This window comes from Mytilus californianus, unplaced genomic scaffold, assembly GCF_021869535.1.
Source record: "Mytilus californianus isolate M0D057914Y unplaced genomic scaffold, xbMytCali1.0.p SCAF_1, whole genome shotgun sequence".
NCBI classification, from domain to species: Eukaryota; Metazoa; Mollusca; class Bivalvia; order Mytilida; family Mytilidae; genus Mytilus; species Mytilus californianus.
The window spans coordinates 93,152,454-93,172,121 of record NW_026262581.1 but is presented as its reverse complement, the minus strand read 5'-3'; the positions used below and the strand labels follow the sequence as shown (position 1 = coordinate 93,172,121).

The window sequence follows — 19,668 nt, the reverse complement described above, 5'->3', positions numbered from 1 at the left end:
TTTATTTTTTTAAAGAATGATAACATCCCAATTTGTTCATTTTATATTTAGGGTAATTTCATCTGATGCTCAATTTTTAGTTTTCTATGTAATAGTATGTGAACTTTTTTTGTCTTCTCGTTGTCTTTTTTTTTTACCAGGCCGTAGTCAATTTCTCTCGAGTTTTGAATATCTCAATCTTATCTTAATAAGTCTCTTTTTTCTAATATATATTTTTACAAATGTATAATTATTTCATAATTCAAAGCCACTACACATATACACCAAATAATCGTAGTTTATATTGCATCATTCAAGATATGTAGGTGGTTGTTTGTGTTCAGTGATAAAATGATGATCTAATCGAAAAGGAACTGTAAGGTTTTGATCCCACGGTCATTTTTTTACAAAAATTTGCATACAAGCTATTTTTCACCTAGTCAATTCAAATATGTTTTACAATATATACCTCCATGTGCCACTTTAAGAGATAAATGGGGTCCAAATTTTAGACATTTACTCACAATTTCGATGTCTTGGACATTTATATCTTTTGGACAGATATACCTAACTTTTTTGTTTCAAAAGATAACCACGAGCGGATTTTTGTAGAAACATATTGAATATCTTCTTAACATTACTATGCTATAAATTTGTGTAACAATTGTTTAGATATATTTATTCTAATTAAATTTTCATGATTTTAGAAGAAAACGGCCTTTTTTGCTGTATAATTATCAAATTTGATAAAAAATCATCGGCAATTTTTTTTTCCAGAAAAGTTGATACAAATAATCTTCATACATAATCAAGCCAGATGCTATTTTAAAAAAGAGGGGTCCATGTACTCGTTTTCAAGCTACTGATTAACAATGCATCTTTTCTCTAATATGTCACTGTTTCACGTCGCGAAAAATAACATTTTACTTTGACAACGTTATTACCTCCCCTGTAACTGTATCGTACGCCTTTTCGTATGAAATACCATTCGCCTTCGGGCTCATGCTATTTTTTTCAACGAATCAACGCTTATCGAGTGTTTCTCCTTTAGAAGAGTAACTTATGTAACGTGGAATTTTAGTTTCTTCATCATAAGCTTATCACTATATAAAAATATAAGAGGGTTTTGTAACTATGGGCAAATCTTTATCGAGCGATATAAAAATAAGAAGAAGTGATATTATTGCCAATGAGACAACTGTCCACCAGAGACCAAATGTTGTAGAAGTTAACAATATAGCATTCATTATCAGTGTTATGCTCTTTACACACAAACTTTTCCAACTTTTCCAACAAAGTTATGACGAAGAATGACTGAAATCGAAAGTTTTACGGCCACCATCACGGATTGGTTGACCGATACGACATGTCTGTTTCTTATAACTCTCTAGCGACGTGCTTTTGCAGTCTTAGTTAGATCTTTAGATACCAGAATAGAAGTCTTACCTGTAATTTTAAAGATTGTGTCCTTATCCCGAATGTGACAGTTTGACTGTGTGTGGAGGAACATGGAGGAACATGAATAACAGGAGACATTTCCTTGTAAACGCACCCGTTCTGGCTCCTTTTGAGGTTCATGTGATTCCCCCAGTTTTGTTTTTATTTTAATTTGTCTTTTTAATCGATTTATGAGATTTGAGCATCTTTTTAACATTTTTTAACACTTTTTTGTCGACTTAATTTGTGTAATAATATCGTCAGTCCTTTGATGAGAATATCAAAATGAGGTGTCATCAACAAAATTACCGTATGGATACTTGTAGTTTTCTCAGATATCAATGATAATAAGATAATTTAGGAACCTGCCAAAAAAGCTTATGGAACAAAATTGAGATCAATATACGTATACGACATTTTTTTTAACAACTGTTTGTTGCCTTTAAAACTATTTTTTAACAGCTGACTGATAGTCCGTTTAACTCATATTTAGTAAGCCTTTAAGCCAGACTTGTAGAACGTGTATTAAAGTCAGGAACATCTTAAACATCTAAATAAGTTTTCTGGTGGCTCATTCCATTGTTGTGTTTTTGTATCATTGACGTTTACCTCACGTCAACTACTTATATCTTTGTAATTTAATTTTGGATGTAACACGTCTTCTAATTGGCTGAAAGCGTTTTTTCTATCAGCTCATAGATATAATTTTGTCATGTGACCGTGACGTCATCAACTTTTTTTATCATGATTTACTCCTCCTTAGAATTAAATTATAAGGAATGACTGTCATATTTTTTCTGTCTATTCGAAATAATCTAAAGAATGTGGTGCACACTTTTAAATAACCCGCTAGGCGAGTTATTCAGTGTGCACTACATTTTTGATGTTATTACTTCATAGACAGAACAAATATTACAGTCATTCCTTAAATATACAAACTTTTCTCTTATCTCTTCTGATATCGTTTGCTAAATTACTAAAACAAATAAGTCACTTTCACTCATAAACTTAAAAAAAAAAAACAATCAAATGTATCAATAAACACGCACACAAAAAAAAATGAAAATGATTACTCGATTATTCAAAGATACTTTTAACTCTTCTTCAGGTTATCAACATTTTAGTTAAAAAAATATAATATATGATCTTCATATTTTTATTAATATCAATGTGATATCTTTGACAATAATAAATATAAATATACATTGTGATTCGTACTTAAATAATGAATAAGGCAACCCATTTGGATGTTTATCAAGCATACATTATTACAGTGTGTGGGGTCTTTACCAAATTTTACAATTTGTCAAGTAGAAGTCTTTCAATTTGATTCAAAATAATAAATTATAATAGAAAATACCAGAAATCAAATAAAACTCATAAGTTGAAGAGAGGTCAACAAAAACATGGCAAAAACGAAAAACAACGAAGAGACAAGCAATAGTTTACAAAACACTACATCAAAACATAAAGACTGAGCAACACGAACCCCACCAAAAACCAGGGATGAGGTCAGGAGCTCCAGACGGATAACCATATCCTGCTCAACATGTGGAGCATGTCGTGTTTCTCATGTGAAGTACACATTCGATAATCAGTCTCTTTCGGTAATGTCACAATCGAAGAAAAGGGGACAGTAGAATGGTTACGATAATTGTAAAATATCTGTTGTCATCTGTGACATGATATTCTATAACTTTCAACTAATTCATGATAGTGCCCGTAAAACATCCAAAGGAATGACTCCACCTTGTCCACTAGGAAATCTTAGTTCAAGTGATTCCGTGTATGCAAGCAACCTTATATAAACTAGTGTTTTAATCCATTACAACCATTTGTAGGATTTTTCTCTGTTCAAAAATTACAATTTAGGCGAAATGGGAATAAATTGTAAATTGAATTCACCTAGAATTTGTCGGTGCATGACTGAAGTTCGCGTTGATATGAAGTTAATCTCGATATCTTGTAAGACAAGACTATTACCTACTTATCACTTGTTTCTATCACATAATAGTTCCTATAAGGACAAGTCGAAGTAATGTTATTTATTTCATGATTTGTTTATTAAAAAATTGGTTAACCGACTTAAATGCTTTTATAAAATTTGGACTTTGCATGACCCTTTAAATTACTCAAAAGCACTTGTTCTAAAGTGTATACGGTCAAACTTTTCAATATTTAGCAAGCAGCACAAGTATCTGTGTTATTCCAAACGCAAAATATTTAAAAAACAAAAACAGAAAAAAATATTTAATGGATGTATATCCTAATTCTTAATATTTAAATAAATTAATCAACAAAAAATGCATGTCGCTTCACAAATAGTGCAGTTAAAGAAACGGGGGTCCATAAATATGACCACAGTCTACAGTCTATGGTTCTTACTTTTAGTTCAGAGTACCGTGGTCCCTTTAGAAGATTGCCGTGTTTCACTACTGTCCGTATGTATACGCTACTCTTCAATGTGATTGTTAAAAAGACTTTAACAGGAATACATCAAACATAAATAAATGACTGATATTGCAAAAAAAATCAATTTCTAAACTAACAAACATATTATAAATGTATATCAGCGGTACGATTGTTCGTGCATTGACTTTACTGCACATGCATTATTGTATACATATATTTACAGAATATTATTTGCTTTCATAGTTCAATTTTAATCAATTTAATAATTTGACATTTCTTAGGCATTATGTAAAATGTTTGGGAAAATCAGTCATATTACAAAAACTGTAAGTCAACAAGGATTTTGTAAAATTCATAAGATATTTCCCAAATTTCTTAAAATGACTAATTCTCTGTAATTATATACATGTATATGGGTGTGTTTTAATAGATGTTTAGAACAAATTTCTCTTACACTCAAATAATGCTTGACAAAAACTATAAAGCTTTAAAATTCCTAAAAATTAAGTATCCTTTTTGAATCCTATATTGACACTCCCAGTAGAGACAACATCATTGTAAGCTGGAGGAGGCGCTGAATACTCAGTGTTGTATTGCCGTGGGCTGGAATACTGGGAAGGAGTAAACTGCACACCGGGTTCGTTTAATGTAGCTGGAAAACAAATAATGCTTGTTTTAAATATTGTCTGGGCCGTAAATTGCGTGTCTTGTAAGGTTAGTAAGTTGAGTTTCGCCGAGCGGAGCGAGGCGAACATTTTTTTTTTTACCCATTTTAAGCAGAAAATGATATTTTTTCGAGCCTTTCCCCTGTATGCAATGTACCTCCTCAGAATTCACCACTTGTTAAATTTTTTTTATATTTCAATAAATAAACGCCTGGAATATATTGAAAATAGTTATAAACCAGAGTTAGATTACGTGTGCCGGTAAAGTAAGATTTTTTACGCTTCAGCCTGCTTTATGACTCTTCACAAGCTATTTTTTCTTAGTTTTAGGGAAACAATTTGCGAACTTAAAATGAAAGGCCCCCTAAAGTTGAGCCTTTTTTTTGTGGTTTATCATGCTTTTTTGGCTGTCCCAATCGAGCTATTTTGACTTCGTTTCAGAGACACAATTTTCAAACCTTAAAATGAAAATGCATTATTAATAACTCATAACTTTTAATGATCAAATTCAAATTATTATAACGTAACACTTTTTGTTTACACTGACAATTTTATTCGGTTAGGCTTTGTCAATTGCTAAGGGAATTTTTCTGTGCCCGAACGATTCCCACCTCTTTAGCACTTCTATGCATTCGATATTGCCAACATTGTCACTTCTATGTGTAGCATAGCCAGACCACGTAATCTGCTTTCCGTCATTGTTAACCTGTTCCATGTTTTAAGGCGCCGTAGCGCAGAAAACGATCTCTCACAACTGCAGGACCAACAGAAGCAAAAGTATTTGTTTTTATATTTGGGTAGAAGTGCGTGTTTGACTGCTTGCTCTATTGTACATTTTGACCCAATCTCATTAATAGACATAAAAGTAACAACCAGTGCTATCAAAATAATGCTTGATTTTAACAATTTTTTCTTTTCAGTATTTTTTTTCTTCATTTTTTCTTTCTTTTTTTTTGTCAGTCCGCAATAGAAGGCAACAGCCTACATGCCTCTATGTAATTTGCGGCCCTGTATTGTTTTATTACATTCAGGTAAAAGCTAAATATAAATAACTTATAGATTTAAATAGAAAATATGGGAAACGAAAAAATCCCCGAAGTCATCATACGGTCCTCAACTGTTGTAGACAAGTGTCTATATTACCAATTTCTAAATCGTCCCTACTAAGTTAAGACAAGTTGTGATATTTAACAGATACTAGCAATTTCCCGTCTTCAACACTAATGTAATGTTTTGAAAAGCCCCAAAAACACTGAGGTATAACCAAAGCTATTTGTACAAACAATTGGGATTCGAACAATATTCTTGAAAATTGCGAAAAGCTTTCTACTCTCAAGATTTTAATTTAATTACCGAAATATGTTTTTGTTTAATAAATGATGGAATTCTGATGGGTGATCGCCATTCTTTTTAGCATCTTTATTACATTTGTATTTGTTTTAAATATACATGGAAATTGGTATATGAATCTAAAAACTATATATCTAATACGCACCATTTGAATTCATCTGATTTGTTGAAATAGTGGAGATTCCTGCTTGATTTGTATTAACAACTTGTCCTCGAGAACTTTTATTACCACTACAGAAGCAAAACACACAACACATTATGCATCCTGTTAAAAAAACAGCACCTCCTATAAGGGCACCAAATACAACTCCTACGATTGCACCAGTTGATCTGTAATGATATATTATAGGATTATTATCATAGATATAATATATTATAGAATTATTATTATAGATACGATATATTATAGGATAATTATCAAAGATATGATATATTATAGGATTATCATCATAGATATGATATATTATAGGATTATTATCATAGCTATGATATATTATAGGATTATTTTCATAGATATGATATATCATAAGATTATTATCATAGATATGATATATTATAGAATTATTATCATAGCTATGATATATTATAGGATTATTTTCATAGATATGATATATTATAAGATTATTATCATAGATATGATATATTATAGAATTATTATCATAGCTATGATATATTATAGGATTATTTTCATAGATACGATATATTATAGGATTATTATCATAGATATGATATATTATAGGATTATTATCATAGATATGATATATTATAGAATTATTATCATAGCTATGATATATTATAGGATTATTTTCATAGATACGATATATTATAGGATTATTATCATAGATATGATATATTATAGGATTATTATCATAGCTATGATATATTATAGGAATATTATCATAGATATGATATATTATAGAATTATTATCATAGATATGATATACCATTAGAATTAACACATCTTTTGTAGAAGTAATTGGTATGTCAACAGAGCCGATACACTCACAAACTGAATAAGAATCCGAATGACCAGACTGTTTTGACTAGAATTGATGCCACTCTCTTTGTACATACAAAAATCCTTTTTATACGAGGCGACTTATAGCATGGGAAAATTTCTATCACTGTTCAACATACATTTTATACATTCTTTTTCAAATTTCCCGCCTTCATCCCGGTTGACACATTTTGCAGACATAACTATTTCATTTCTTGATTTTTTTCTGAATATGCATGAAATATTTTGCATTGAATATTCTTGTGTGTGTGTTTAACGTTATTTCAGCAAAGGCAAAGGTCCGTTATAGGTCAACAGTGGTTAAACTAGCTTGTAATTTTTCGAAATGTTCGTAATGTATCAAAATATTTACCATCAAGCAAGTGTGTTATATATGGCTATGTATGTTTGTACTTCATATGCTATTTTGTTCTTGTTTTTAGTATACTTGTGTTAGAAAAATGTAAACAGTCAGTATAACGAAGAAAATAAAGGGAACAATTCAATTATTTATAGTAATATGGGACCACGCTGGTTGATCGACAACTTTGATTATTTGTATTATCGTTTTGAAACAAACACCCTTACAATGAGGGTCGGTTGAAAACAAAACTTTACGACAAAATAGATGATTCAGCTTCCCAATTGTGAACTTTCCATTTCTATGTAGCAACATTCCAGCAACGCCTGCATACGGAGTATATATCTCCCAGTTGATACGATATTCCAGAACTTGTGTTTCCTATCGTGATTTCCTTGATAGAGGGTTGCTGCTCACAAGGAAGCTATTAAACCAAGAGTTCCAAGTGATGGAGTTGAAATCATCCCTTCGTAAATTTTACGGACGCCATCACGAGTTGGTTGACCGTTATGGAATATCTGTTTCACAGATGACGACGGATATGTTCCAATTGTCGTAACTACAATCTCGTCCCCTTTCCCCCGAATGTGACCTACCGAATTAGACATATCTCCGGGTTTGTACTTACATGAGCAACACGACGGGTGCCACATGTGAAGCAGGACTGCTTACCCTTCCGGAGAACCTGAGTTTTTGGTGGGGTTCGTGTTCACAGTCTTTGCTTTTCTATGTTGTTTTGTGTACTATTGTTTGTCTGTTCGTCGTTTTCTTTTTTAGCCAGGGCGTTGTCAGTTTATTTTCGACTGATGAGTTTGAATGTCCCTTTAGTATCCTTCGCCTCTCTTTCTCTAACTGATTTTGGCCGAGTCTAGGAACAATTATTTCCAAAGTGAAGTGATGTTGTTGGTTTGCTGCCTCATTGGCTTTGATTCTGTTGATGATTAGAATGAACTGGTATGCTATTGTGTATAGATTATTACAGATCCTATGATTTTCATATGTTTTACCAAATATTTCCACCTTATCATAATCCAGTTGTTTTTGAAAATACGGTTTCATTGCAATTTAGGACTCAAAATATCAGCAAGCAAAGTTTGTGGTACAAAAATGCATTTCGCAGTATTATTTGGAAAATACACATTTTTCTTACCCCAGCTATTTATGTTTCAAATGCCTGCATATTCAGGACGAGATAAAATTAACAAACTATATAAATGGAGAATGTGTCCATGGGACACAGATGATGGCCCCGCTTGCATAACTAGAGAACTGTAAAAGTGACACCAACCAAATTCGAATTTGATATGTGTTATGTGGTAATAAGCATTGTGTAAAAGTTTCATAACATTTGGTTGAGGCAAACTAAATTTAGTGAACAATTTTGGGACGTACAGACGGACAAGGGTAACACTTAATGCCCCCTCTGCAGCGGAAGGGGGGGGGGCAAAAAAGGGAACGTTCTGCAAGAGAAAATAAAGACTGGGATTCAGGGTGAGAAATTTGCACTGTCACTGGAAAATTGGGGAACGTTGGGGAATTTCTGCCTTGCAAAAGGCCACATATGGACCGATCAGAGAGTTGTTTGAAGTATTGTTTAACGCACATTGAGTACGCTAGGCAAAGGATTTAACGGATTTTAAATGGAAATCAATGAAAAATATTAGAAATAGGCAGCCCAAAGACTATAAAACCGAGAAAAAAACAGAGCCGATGTGGACAGACAAGTACTACTAGTACTTGTTTTTTCCAGACTCTGGAAATAATTATTACCACAATAGTTTTTCTTAGGGGAATATGTGCTCTATAAATCAGGTATAAGTACTCAAGACCCCATCTGTGTAATGCGGAAAACGACGAATATCATAAGAATAAGACCGAGATAACCCGAGAAGACCAAGAGTTTTTAAGTAATAAAATACAATTAATACCTTTATTAATTATACGACGATATCATCAGCTCAGTAGTGAGTACTTCGATACTGACACGATTTATAACGAACCTTTTAAATTGTCCGTTTACAAATTATCAAGAAACTTAGATTTCAATTCCCTCAGGCAAAGTTGACCTTAGATGGATTTGGCAATATTTTTTCAGTTCTTATACATCCTTGGTTTTTAAATATTCGACTTAAAGTGTGATAACATGAATTACTTGACAAAAATGCAGAAAAAACAAACTTACAGATATGATGAGTAATGGGTATAATAGTAGTAGTAATATGTATAGCTGTAACTTCTGTAACTGATATATCGATAACTACGAAATCCGGATCGAAATCCACGTGCCAATGCAGCTGAAATGAAAGAAAATATCTACAGTGTGTTTTTTGACTGCTTGTTTTGCAATTAAAAAAGCATGCCAATCGGTCACTTTAATTGCGTAATTTAAGTACATCATAAGAAAAAGTGGTAAACACATGTTGGCATGTTGCAAGGCATAATTTCTTCCCCTATCCAACATTCCCTAATTTTTCAGTGGAAGTCCAAATCTCCTGTCCTTCATCCAGGACGATCTACCTTGCAGGATATACCTGATGTATAGATGGTTAACTAGTTCTCGTCCTTAATGTCTATGAAATATTTGCCACTGGACGTTCAGCAAACTACTATTTAACGATGTTTAAAAAAAATCTAGAGCATAATAGATTCTAGATATAAGGTAGATGAAGCACTGTTGAAACTTTTCCTGGACTCGTGACCCGTTTCGTAAAATAATCATGAAAATCATTCGTTAATTTGTAACAGGAGGTCGATTAATTAGTTTGAAAAATCAAGAAAATACAAAGAAAAGGTAGATTCGTATAGGGATTTTACGAAATTAAAAATGATTTCATTGTATTTTTAAGCTCATTTTTGTTAGAAGTTTAAGTCAACCAATGGGCATTAAACATACATTTCATGACGATATAAATACTTTTTAAATACGCCTTTTTTCAATGATAAAGATTACTTAGTACAAAAAACATTTTTTCCTGATGCGTAGGTTTAATCTAATCAAGCATTGCCATTCGTTTACATGTGCCTTGATTGATTTCCGGGACTGAATCGTGACATTGTGAAATAGACCCTACTTTAACGGGACTTATTTCGTTGTCTATTTTACCAGAGCCCGAATATCACCGTTGTGAATGTCATAACAAATATTCCAATAACGTCGCCTTTTATTTGTGGTAAACCGTGCTTACACTTTATCAGTACAAGTAAGCTCTTCCTTTATGAGGAAATATTGTGAATATAGTTTATTTTGAAAAGAAATCCTGTAAGACTTTTCCCCTGACAGTTTTATGATTTGATTTAAAGTAAAATAGAAATGCATAAAAAAACACGTTGAATGCCCCCTAAACATCTAAAGGTCAACATACGTATTATACCATAGAGAGAAGTATACACAATATGCCATGCTTTAAATTGCCTCGAGTCTATAAAAGAAGTGTAGAGCTCTAACATAGACTATCAAACATCTGTCATCAATATCAAAATTTCTAAGAGATATCAAAACATTAAGATTTACTCAACACAACTGAAAAGAGGAACAAAGTCAGGAGCCCGTGATGTTATGGTTGTCGTTGGTTGCTGTCTGTTATATCTGCTTTTCGTTTATTATTTTGTCATAAATCAGGCCTTTGTTTTTTTTTAATTGTGTCACATTTTGTCATGGCGGGACCTTTTATATAGCTGACTATACGGTATGAGTTTTGCTCAATGTCGAAGGCCGTACTGTGACCTATAATTGATTTAATCCACGTAAGTTGGTCTCTGTTGGATAGTTGTCTCATTGGCAATTATACCACATCTCCTTATTTCATATAGCAAGTCCCCATCGGAATACCCGTCACTTGACGTTATTCTCTATCGAATTATTATCAGGCAAAACACTACGGGTTTTAATCATTTCTATGCATTTCCAGTTAGCGTATTTTTTGTAAGTTTCTAACTAAAGAAACAAATTGTAACTACAAGAGATACAGTTATACCAATATTGATAGTAGGAACATTTTTAAAAAAGGAAAATTGCTGATTTATAAGATCGTGTGATATGTAGAGTAGTTTATAGAGTAAAGAAATCAAAACTGTCAATGTATACAGGTTGATCCTTAAAAAGAACGAAAGAATTGCATCAGTCTTTAACTTTTTTCTTCCAACAAAGTACCTTTAGCAGGAAAATAAAAAAATGAAATCACCAAACTTAAAACAACTTTACTGATCAGTATCAATTGACCAATATGTTTGCAGTCGGTTTTATTGTTGATAATAAAAGCCCACGATCTGATATGTCAAAATGCAAAAAACTAAAATACGGTTATGACGAAAACTTTGGCTGTGAAATTTTACCCCCCCCCCCCCCCCCCCATTTCTAATCTAAACGAAAAACACAGTTGCTCTTAGAAGACATAGCACATAGTACTTTATTTCAATAATATTCTCCTATGTGGCTTCGTATAACACATAGACACAATAGCTTAAACATTGACGTAGCTTGATACTGTTCCTAGAAAATATTCTATAAATGTATTGAGTCAGCATTGAGGCACTATTTAAGCTGCCTGCAAAGATTAATCCTATTTTCACAGGTTATAATTATATTCGTCTTTTAATTTCTTATCAAACAAATTTAAACAGTATTATACAAATTGTAGAATAACTTTACTTCAAAAACATAAATGACCGATAGGACATTCGTTAGTTCCTGAAAAAATATTACATGTACCTACCATCGAAAACTAGATGGAATAGAGGTAATTAAAAAAATTGAACAAAATTATATATAATAGCCAACAAGTTAAATTTGAAAGTATATATGAAGCAAAAAGAGTACAATTTCGTACAGATTTACTTTGCATGTATTTATGCGTACTCTGGCTTGGCCAAGTTTGTTAATGTTTTGATTTTCAAAACACCTACGGCATTCAAAATATTTTTTTATTCCTGTCATCATATTATTTGAAAAAAACACCATCATATGCAGATAATGTATTTGTAATTGTTTCCCCCTGATTATGTGTATTCGCTTATGTATGTTGTACATTTGGAATTTCAGAACAATTGCCAGGTGAAATACAAAAACGAAGGAAAACTCTATTACCTGAACTTAAAAAAGTGCGCGATGATAGACACAAAGCTTATTTTGTGAGAGACAAGATACATGTTGATGGCAAAGAATACAAAAAATAGCAGCATACAAGAGGGCAGTTTAATAATATTAGATGTCTCAGTTGGAACGTTCATGGTTTATATTCATGTTTTGACGATAATGACTTCCTAAATATGATCAATGAATATGATTTAATTTGTTTATGTGAAACTTGGTTGAGGGATAACGAAAAGCTTGATATCTCAATTTTCTAAATTTTAACAAGCTTTTTGAGAAAAAAGAATATTGGAGTTCGAAGGGAAGGTGGTATTTCTGTTTACTGTAAATCTTCTATTTATAACGGTATTATTGTAGAAAAAATATTAACAAATGGTATTGTTTTAGTGAAACTAAAAAAAGATTGTTTTCATATGCATGATGATATTTATATATGCTTTGTTTATATTCCACATAAAAGATCGTCATTTTATTCAATTAATGATTGTGACTTTTTTAATTGTATTGAGAGTATTTTTTTTAGAATATTGTAACAAGGGTAGTGTATTTGTGTGTGGCGATTTTAAAAGTCGCACTGGTTTAATTAATGACATTTTACCTTCTGATAATCTAGATGGCACATTGATGTTATGTGGCATGATGAGGTTCCCAGTATCCCAACTCGTTGTTCGTTGGATACTATCGCTAACCGCTTTGGTAAATTACTTGTACAACTGTGCTATAACACCGGTCTAACGATTTGTAATGGGAGACTTGGAAATAATCGAGATGGAAAATTTACATTTTGTTCAGCTAATGGTCGCAGTGTAATTGACTATATGTTAGCTTCACAAAATTACTATGATAAAATTTTAAACTTTGGCATTCTTAATATAAATGAATTTTCAGACCACTCGCCCCTTGTGTTTGAAGTTGGTATAAAAACTGTTACAAAAGAAAATTTGCCAAAAGTATCAAGCTTTATAAAATGGGAAAAAGACAAAGTGGAAGAATATAAAACTAAGTTGAACTTGCACAAGAACGTTATGACGGAGATTGTTGAAAATCTGCGACAAGTTGGTGATGCAAACTCGGCGGTAAAATCATTAACCGATATTATTTATAATTGTGCGTTTGAGGTGTTCGGTAGTTCAAGGTTAACCCATGAAAAGGAATTCAATCAAACAGTAAAACATAATTAGTGGTTCAACCAGAGATGTAAATTTGAGAAAGCTCAGTTTAATTCAGTTCGTAATACTTTTTTTACGTAATGGAAATAAATCAAACAAACAATTATATATACAGGCACGATCAAAATATAACAAGACTAAACGTTCTGCAAAATTTCAATATAAAAAATCGAAAGGTATTGAATTGTGTAAACTAGCAAAAACGGAACCAAAAGCATTTTGGTAAAAAATCAGACGAAAAACAAAATGATCGTGTAAAGTTGATGCTGATAGTATGTACAAGCATTTTAAAGCCGTTTTGGGTGGTGATCAAAAAGAAATATCGTCAGAAATTAGAAATTTAATAAAAGATCCAAATGGGAATAATCTTTCTATTGATGAACTTGACTGCGCTATCACAGATTTAGAAATTAAAAACGCACTTAACAACCTTCGAATGGGTAAAAGTCCTGGATTCGATAAAATTATAGGAGAAATATTCATGTCCGATTCCGATCTATTTGTGCCTATTCTACAGACACTTTTTAACTTTTTGTTCGACAATGGTTATTATCCTGAAAATTGGAGTGATGGAATTGGGCGTATGACATTTGCGCCGATTTTTAAAATTTTCATTCTTTCATTTGCGCCGATTTCATTTTTTCATTTGCGCCGATTTTATATTTGCTCCTAATTGCATTTACAGTTTAACACAGGTGAGTAAATATTTATACTTGTACTATACCTTGAATGTATATTGGTAAAATCTGGTTATAAACGTTGTTCACTTATGTTTAAGTTAAGAAAATCCAGGCCCTTACATATGTTAAAATGCGAACTCTAGAAATGCCCGCATCAGTATGTTAGCCAGAGAAAGAAAAGATAGACTTCGTTATTGACAATTACTACAAATATAGAGACGAAATCACAAGAAAGGAATATATTAGATGTGTTGCCTATAAACACTTGGCAAGAACAGATTTATGATTTTAATGTATTCCGTTTTTATGGATTTTAATGTTGTAAATAGATTTTTAATTCGTCATTTTAGTATAAACAGAGTAAAAACAGAGTGCTTTTATCTTAGGTTTTTACTTCTTCATTTTAAAGTATGTGAACATAGTGCTTTTAAATTGACTTATCCTGCTCAAAATCCTACTTCCACCTCCCCGTGGTGAGCAGAGGACAACAGTTATATACATGTTATGATTGACAATTCATAACATTTGTACAACTGGCGAACGGAAGAGGTCAATAATGATAAATGAAAAATAACATTCACCTGTAATTTACCTGTAATTTACCTGTAAAACAATCGGCGCAAATGAAAAAAAAATCGGCGCAAATGAAAGAAAAAATCGGCGCAAATGAAATGCAGATCGGCGCAAATGCAAAACGCCGATGGAATTGTTATTTCTGTGCCGAAAAAAGGGAACCTGTCAAACCCGAATAATTATAGACCAATCATACCTGTCAGTATATTTTCAAAACTTTTTACTTATATTTTGAACAAACGTCTTATAACATGGGCTGAAGAGAACGAAAAGCTATTAGCAAACCAATTTGGATTTCGACCGCATAAATCAACAATTGGTGCAATTTTCATGCTTCATGGTATTATTTCTCATACTTTACGAAATAAAGAAAAACTATTTTGTGCATTTGTTGACTTCTGTAAAGCATTTGACAATGTAGACAGACGAATATTATGGTATAAGCTTTATAACTCTGGAATAAGTAGCAAAACAATTAATATGGTAAAGTCGATATATGCAACTGTGCGTCTTCGTGTGAAAACTGATGGAGAATTTTCTGACGTGTTTGAAAATATTTCTGGCGTGGACCAAGGTGAGCCTTTATCACCTCTTCTTTTTACATTTTTCATTAATGACATTGCTGAGGAGCTTGAAACAAATAACAACGACGACTACGTTAGTGTGAATGGTATTTTAATTCATCTGCTACTTTTTGCTGACGATACAGTTTTATTCGGTAAAACACCAGAGGCACTGCAGCTACTTCTTTATAAACTTCTAAAATATTGTTCAAAATGGAACATTGAAGTGATTAAAGATAACACTGAAATAATTGTATTCCGTAATCGATGGCAACAAGTTAATCATAGTAGGTATTACGAAAAACACGAGCTCAGAGTTGTGAACTCCGGCTTTTGTTTACCTAGGGAATTTATTTCACTACAACGGAAAATTTCAGCAAACCAAAAAGAGATTATACCAACAAACTAATAAAGCTCTTGCGTCACTCTTTAATTCATTTAAGATGCTGTATATATCAACTCAACAGAAATGTGAAATGTTCGATAGTCTTGTTGGATCGATCTTGAGCTATGGTTCTGAGATATGGGGGTTTCATCATGCTAACGACATTGAACTGGTTCATAATAAATTTTGTAGATTTGTACTTATGGTTGGTAAAAATTCACCAATATGTGCTGTTATCGGCGAACTTGGTCATTTGCCAATGCAGCATATTATTAGAAAACAAAGAATACTTAAATATTGGTTGAAAATTGTTACCAAGAAACCTCCTATTGTATTTGATGTATATAAAATGTTAGTTGATGATGCTGAGAATGGTAAAACAAACTGGGCGTCAAATGTTCGTACCTTGTTAAATGATCTTGGTTATAATTTTTTATGGTATAACCAAACAATGTAATTTTTTCATATGATGTTTTGAAACTATGCCTCTATGATCAGTTTATACAAAGCTGGCGTTCTAGTATGTTGGATTGTGAAAAATTGGATATTTTGAAAATGTTTAAAATTGACTTTTGTTTGGAAAAATATTTACTTCTTGATGTCAATGTTAGACTCTTATCACAACTTATATGTGGTTCACTTAAACTCAACATTGAAATTGGTAGATATAACAACGTGCCTCGTAATGAAAGACTATGTCAATGTTGCAATATGAAAACCATTGAAAATGAATATCATTTTGTAATGATTTGTCCAGCCTATAGACATTTGCGTCTAAGATTTTTGCCTAAATATTATTGTTCTTGGCCTAATATGTCAAAATGTTTATCACTTATTCAAACATGTTCAAGAACTTTGGTATTAAAACTTTGTTGTTTGTTAAATGAAAACTGGAAACTACGGTCACAATTGACAAAGTAGATTATAAGGTACTATTTGTTTAATATGTTTTTTTTTTCTTTTCTTGTTATTATTTTGCTTTCTGTTTTCATTTATATTATGTCGCTTACTATATTACATATGTTGTTGATGCTATAGCATTATCGTATATGCTGATTTGCAATAAACTTATTACAATTATAATCAATATATATAGTACTTACTGTCAATAAAATAAAGGATTAATATAATCCACACTAAAAATTTGTATGCATTTCTTAAATGATACATTATAAACAGAAGTTAATTGATTAACAAAATTTCAAACTAAAAAGCATATATGTCCATGTGTCACTCTTAAATTAAAAAAAAATCACATTTCAAAATTGGGTATTTCAAAATTCGCATTTCAAAATGTACTGTTTGTGTTGATAATGGTATATTTGCGTTGTGAACCAACCCAACAAACCTTTATCTCTTATCTGAGGAACTCAGGGGTGATATTGAGAATTTTTAACTTAAGGTATAATTAGATTTACAAATGTATACAATGAAATATATCCTTGTTTCTTTTCCGAATTTATGAGAATTCGAAGAGGATTCTGTAAATTTTCAGAACAATTTTTCTTTTAATTTGTTGTTTTCAAAATGTATTGCCTCTACAGGTTTCAGTCACAAGATTGAACCACTTCTCTATCAATCAAACAGAGCTATTTATCGGATAGGGAAATGCCCTTCCTTATATAGGTGAATACACATAATCAGGGGAAATAATTACAAATACATTATCTACATATGATAGTGTTTTATTCAAATAATATGATGACAGGAATAACAAAAACAAAGTTTTGAATGCTGTAGCTGTTTTGAAAAAAAAAACACATTAACAAACTTGGCCAAGACAGACTACGAATAAATACATGCAAAATAAACTAGAGGCTCCAAGGAGTCTGTATCGCTAAACTGTGATGGTAATAGCTGATGGTAATAGCTCACACTGGTACTTTGATAAAGAGTATCGTAATGGATAAATAGTTTAATCCGGTATAAGTAAATTATGTGATGGGATGAATCCACATGAGAAGTCGAAAAAGTAAAATACATCTACATAACGACCATCAAGATGACCGTATTATGAAACAAGTTATGCTCGTAATTCAGCTAGTGAACTGATACACTAACTAAGGAAGCGAAACATTGATCAGGGGTATAGTTTTGGAAATTTATAGTTCACATCTGCAGTTCTTATATTGTTAAAAGATATTTACAAAAGGTTGTTTGCAAATGTTTAATACTAGTTCATCACAAGCAATTTCAACTACTGTTAGGATTCAACATTTAGTGTGATAAAAAAGTTTTTTAAGGAAAATTTTTACATGAACACGTAGAGACATATGATGTCTCTGTAAAATACTACTTTTTTCCTAAAGTATTTAAAATGTCTGTGTCACAAGTAATCTTGGGACGTACTTTTTAAATTATAACCATTTGGTCAGTTGATGACTTACATAATATCCCAAACAGAAAAAAAATGAACAAATTGCTTTCAAATCGTATTCAAATCTCTTTCAAATCGTGATTCTGCGATTTGCTAGTACCATTTGCTTGCGATTCATTAAACAAATTATAAACAAATCAGAATTCCCCAAATTCCCCAAAACTGATTTCTTTGTGATTTCTTTCAATTGTATGATTTGTAAGCAATTTGTTTCTGTTTTTGCGTGATTTCTTTATGATTTGTTTACTTAGAATATCGTATGAAATGATTTGAAAAAGATTTGTTAACTTTGTTAGCTAAAATGATGTGATTTCGTTATGATTTGTTTACTTAGAATATCATATGAAATGACTTGAAAATGATTTGTTAACTTTATAGCTATCATGGTGTGATTTATTGATGATTTGTTACAATGAATACAATGTTGTTGCATTCGGATTTTCTGGGTTTATCTATATCTCTGACATCCGGTTGAGATTAAATTCAAATTTCAAATACTGTTCTATATTAACTGAACAAAGAAAGTTGCAAGATGAAGAGTAAAATATACTATCAATGATGACATGCAGTGGTAAATATCTCAGTCATTAACTTATTATTTCACACATTCATATAATACTATTCAAACATATTAAAGGTGTTAACCTTTTAAATTCAGAAACTGTGCATTTCAGTATCTCGTAATAATTTTGTACTGTCAGGATTAATTTTCAAAATAAAAATGTGTAAAAGACGTGTAAATTTAACAGATCGAGACATGCAAATAAAGACGAACTTCCCGAGTCAGCAGACAAAATTCACTGGCAAGCATTATGCTGCGTTCACACGTAATTCGAATTCGATTCGCATTAACTAATTCGAATTAGTTTAATTCGCATTCGAAACGTTTAACGTCCAAACGTAAATTCTAATTCGAATTGCAATTCGCGTCAAATTCGCTTTACTGTCCTAACGACGTTAACTTTTAATTCGTATTAACAAAAACGCATTTCTAATGCGAATTGGATAATGCGATTTAGCCAATTCGAATCAATTCGAATTAAAAAAGAAGAGTGTGTGAACGCGATTAGCGAATTCGATTCGCATTCGATTCGAATTCAATTCGAATTAAATGTACGTGTGAACGAGGCATTATGTTTTATTTTTTCACGATGTTTACTGGCCAGGTCCAGGGCAGTAGGGGCAAATCTACATAAGCAGATTTTGACCCAGACTAAGACCTATCGCCTATTCGACATCCTTCTAGTGAACGTGGTTGCCCATGTGTTTGTCAAATCTCGTTAGAGTCAAATTCGATAGAAATAAGAGAAACCTTTCACAGAGGGAACAATTCGTCCCTCATGGCAACCAGAGATAGTAATCCCTTAACATTAATAACAATCAGAGGAGTAGCTAAAGTAAAATGAAGACAAGTTCACTTCAAAGTTTGGGGGTCTCAGGGGCAGAAAATATTTTTGATCTAGATGTAAATGATTTAATCTGTGAATTGATGATTGATGCCAATTTATTGACAATTTGATTGTGATTTGCTTGAGGTAGGAATCTGATTAACTTCCGATTTGTTAATGATTTGTTTATAATTTCTTCATAATTTGAAAACAATTTGTTTGTGATTTGCTTTAGGTAGGAAT

The 19,668-nt window shown here is 31.8% G+C and overlaps 1 long non-coding RNA gene across 1 annotated transcript; it reads right to left on the bottom strand.

Moving 5' to 3' along the window:
* Positions 1–4,391: 4,391 nt before the first annotated feature.
* LOC127726519 (uncharacterized) lies at positions 4,392–9,477 on the bottom strand. Its single transcript, XR_007993555.1, has 3 exons — positions 9,384–9,477; positions 5,989–6,173; positions 4,392–4,480 (listed from the first exon to the last, which is right to left on the bottom strand). It is a non-coding gene; the product is annotated as an uncharacterized LOC127726519 (long non-coding RNA).
* Between the last annotated feature and the right edge of the window lie 10,191 nt (positions 9,478–19,668).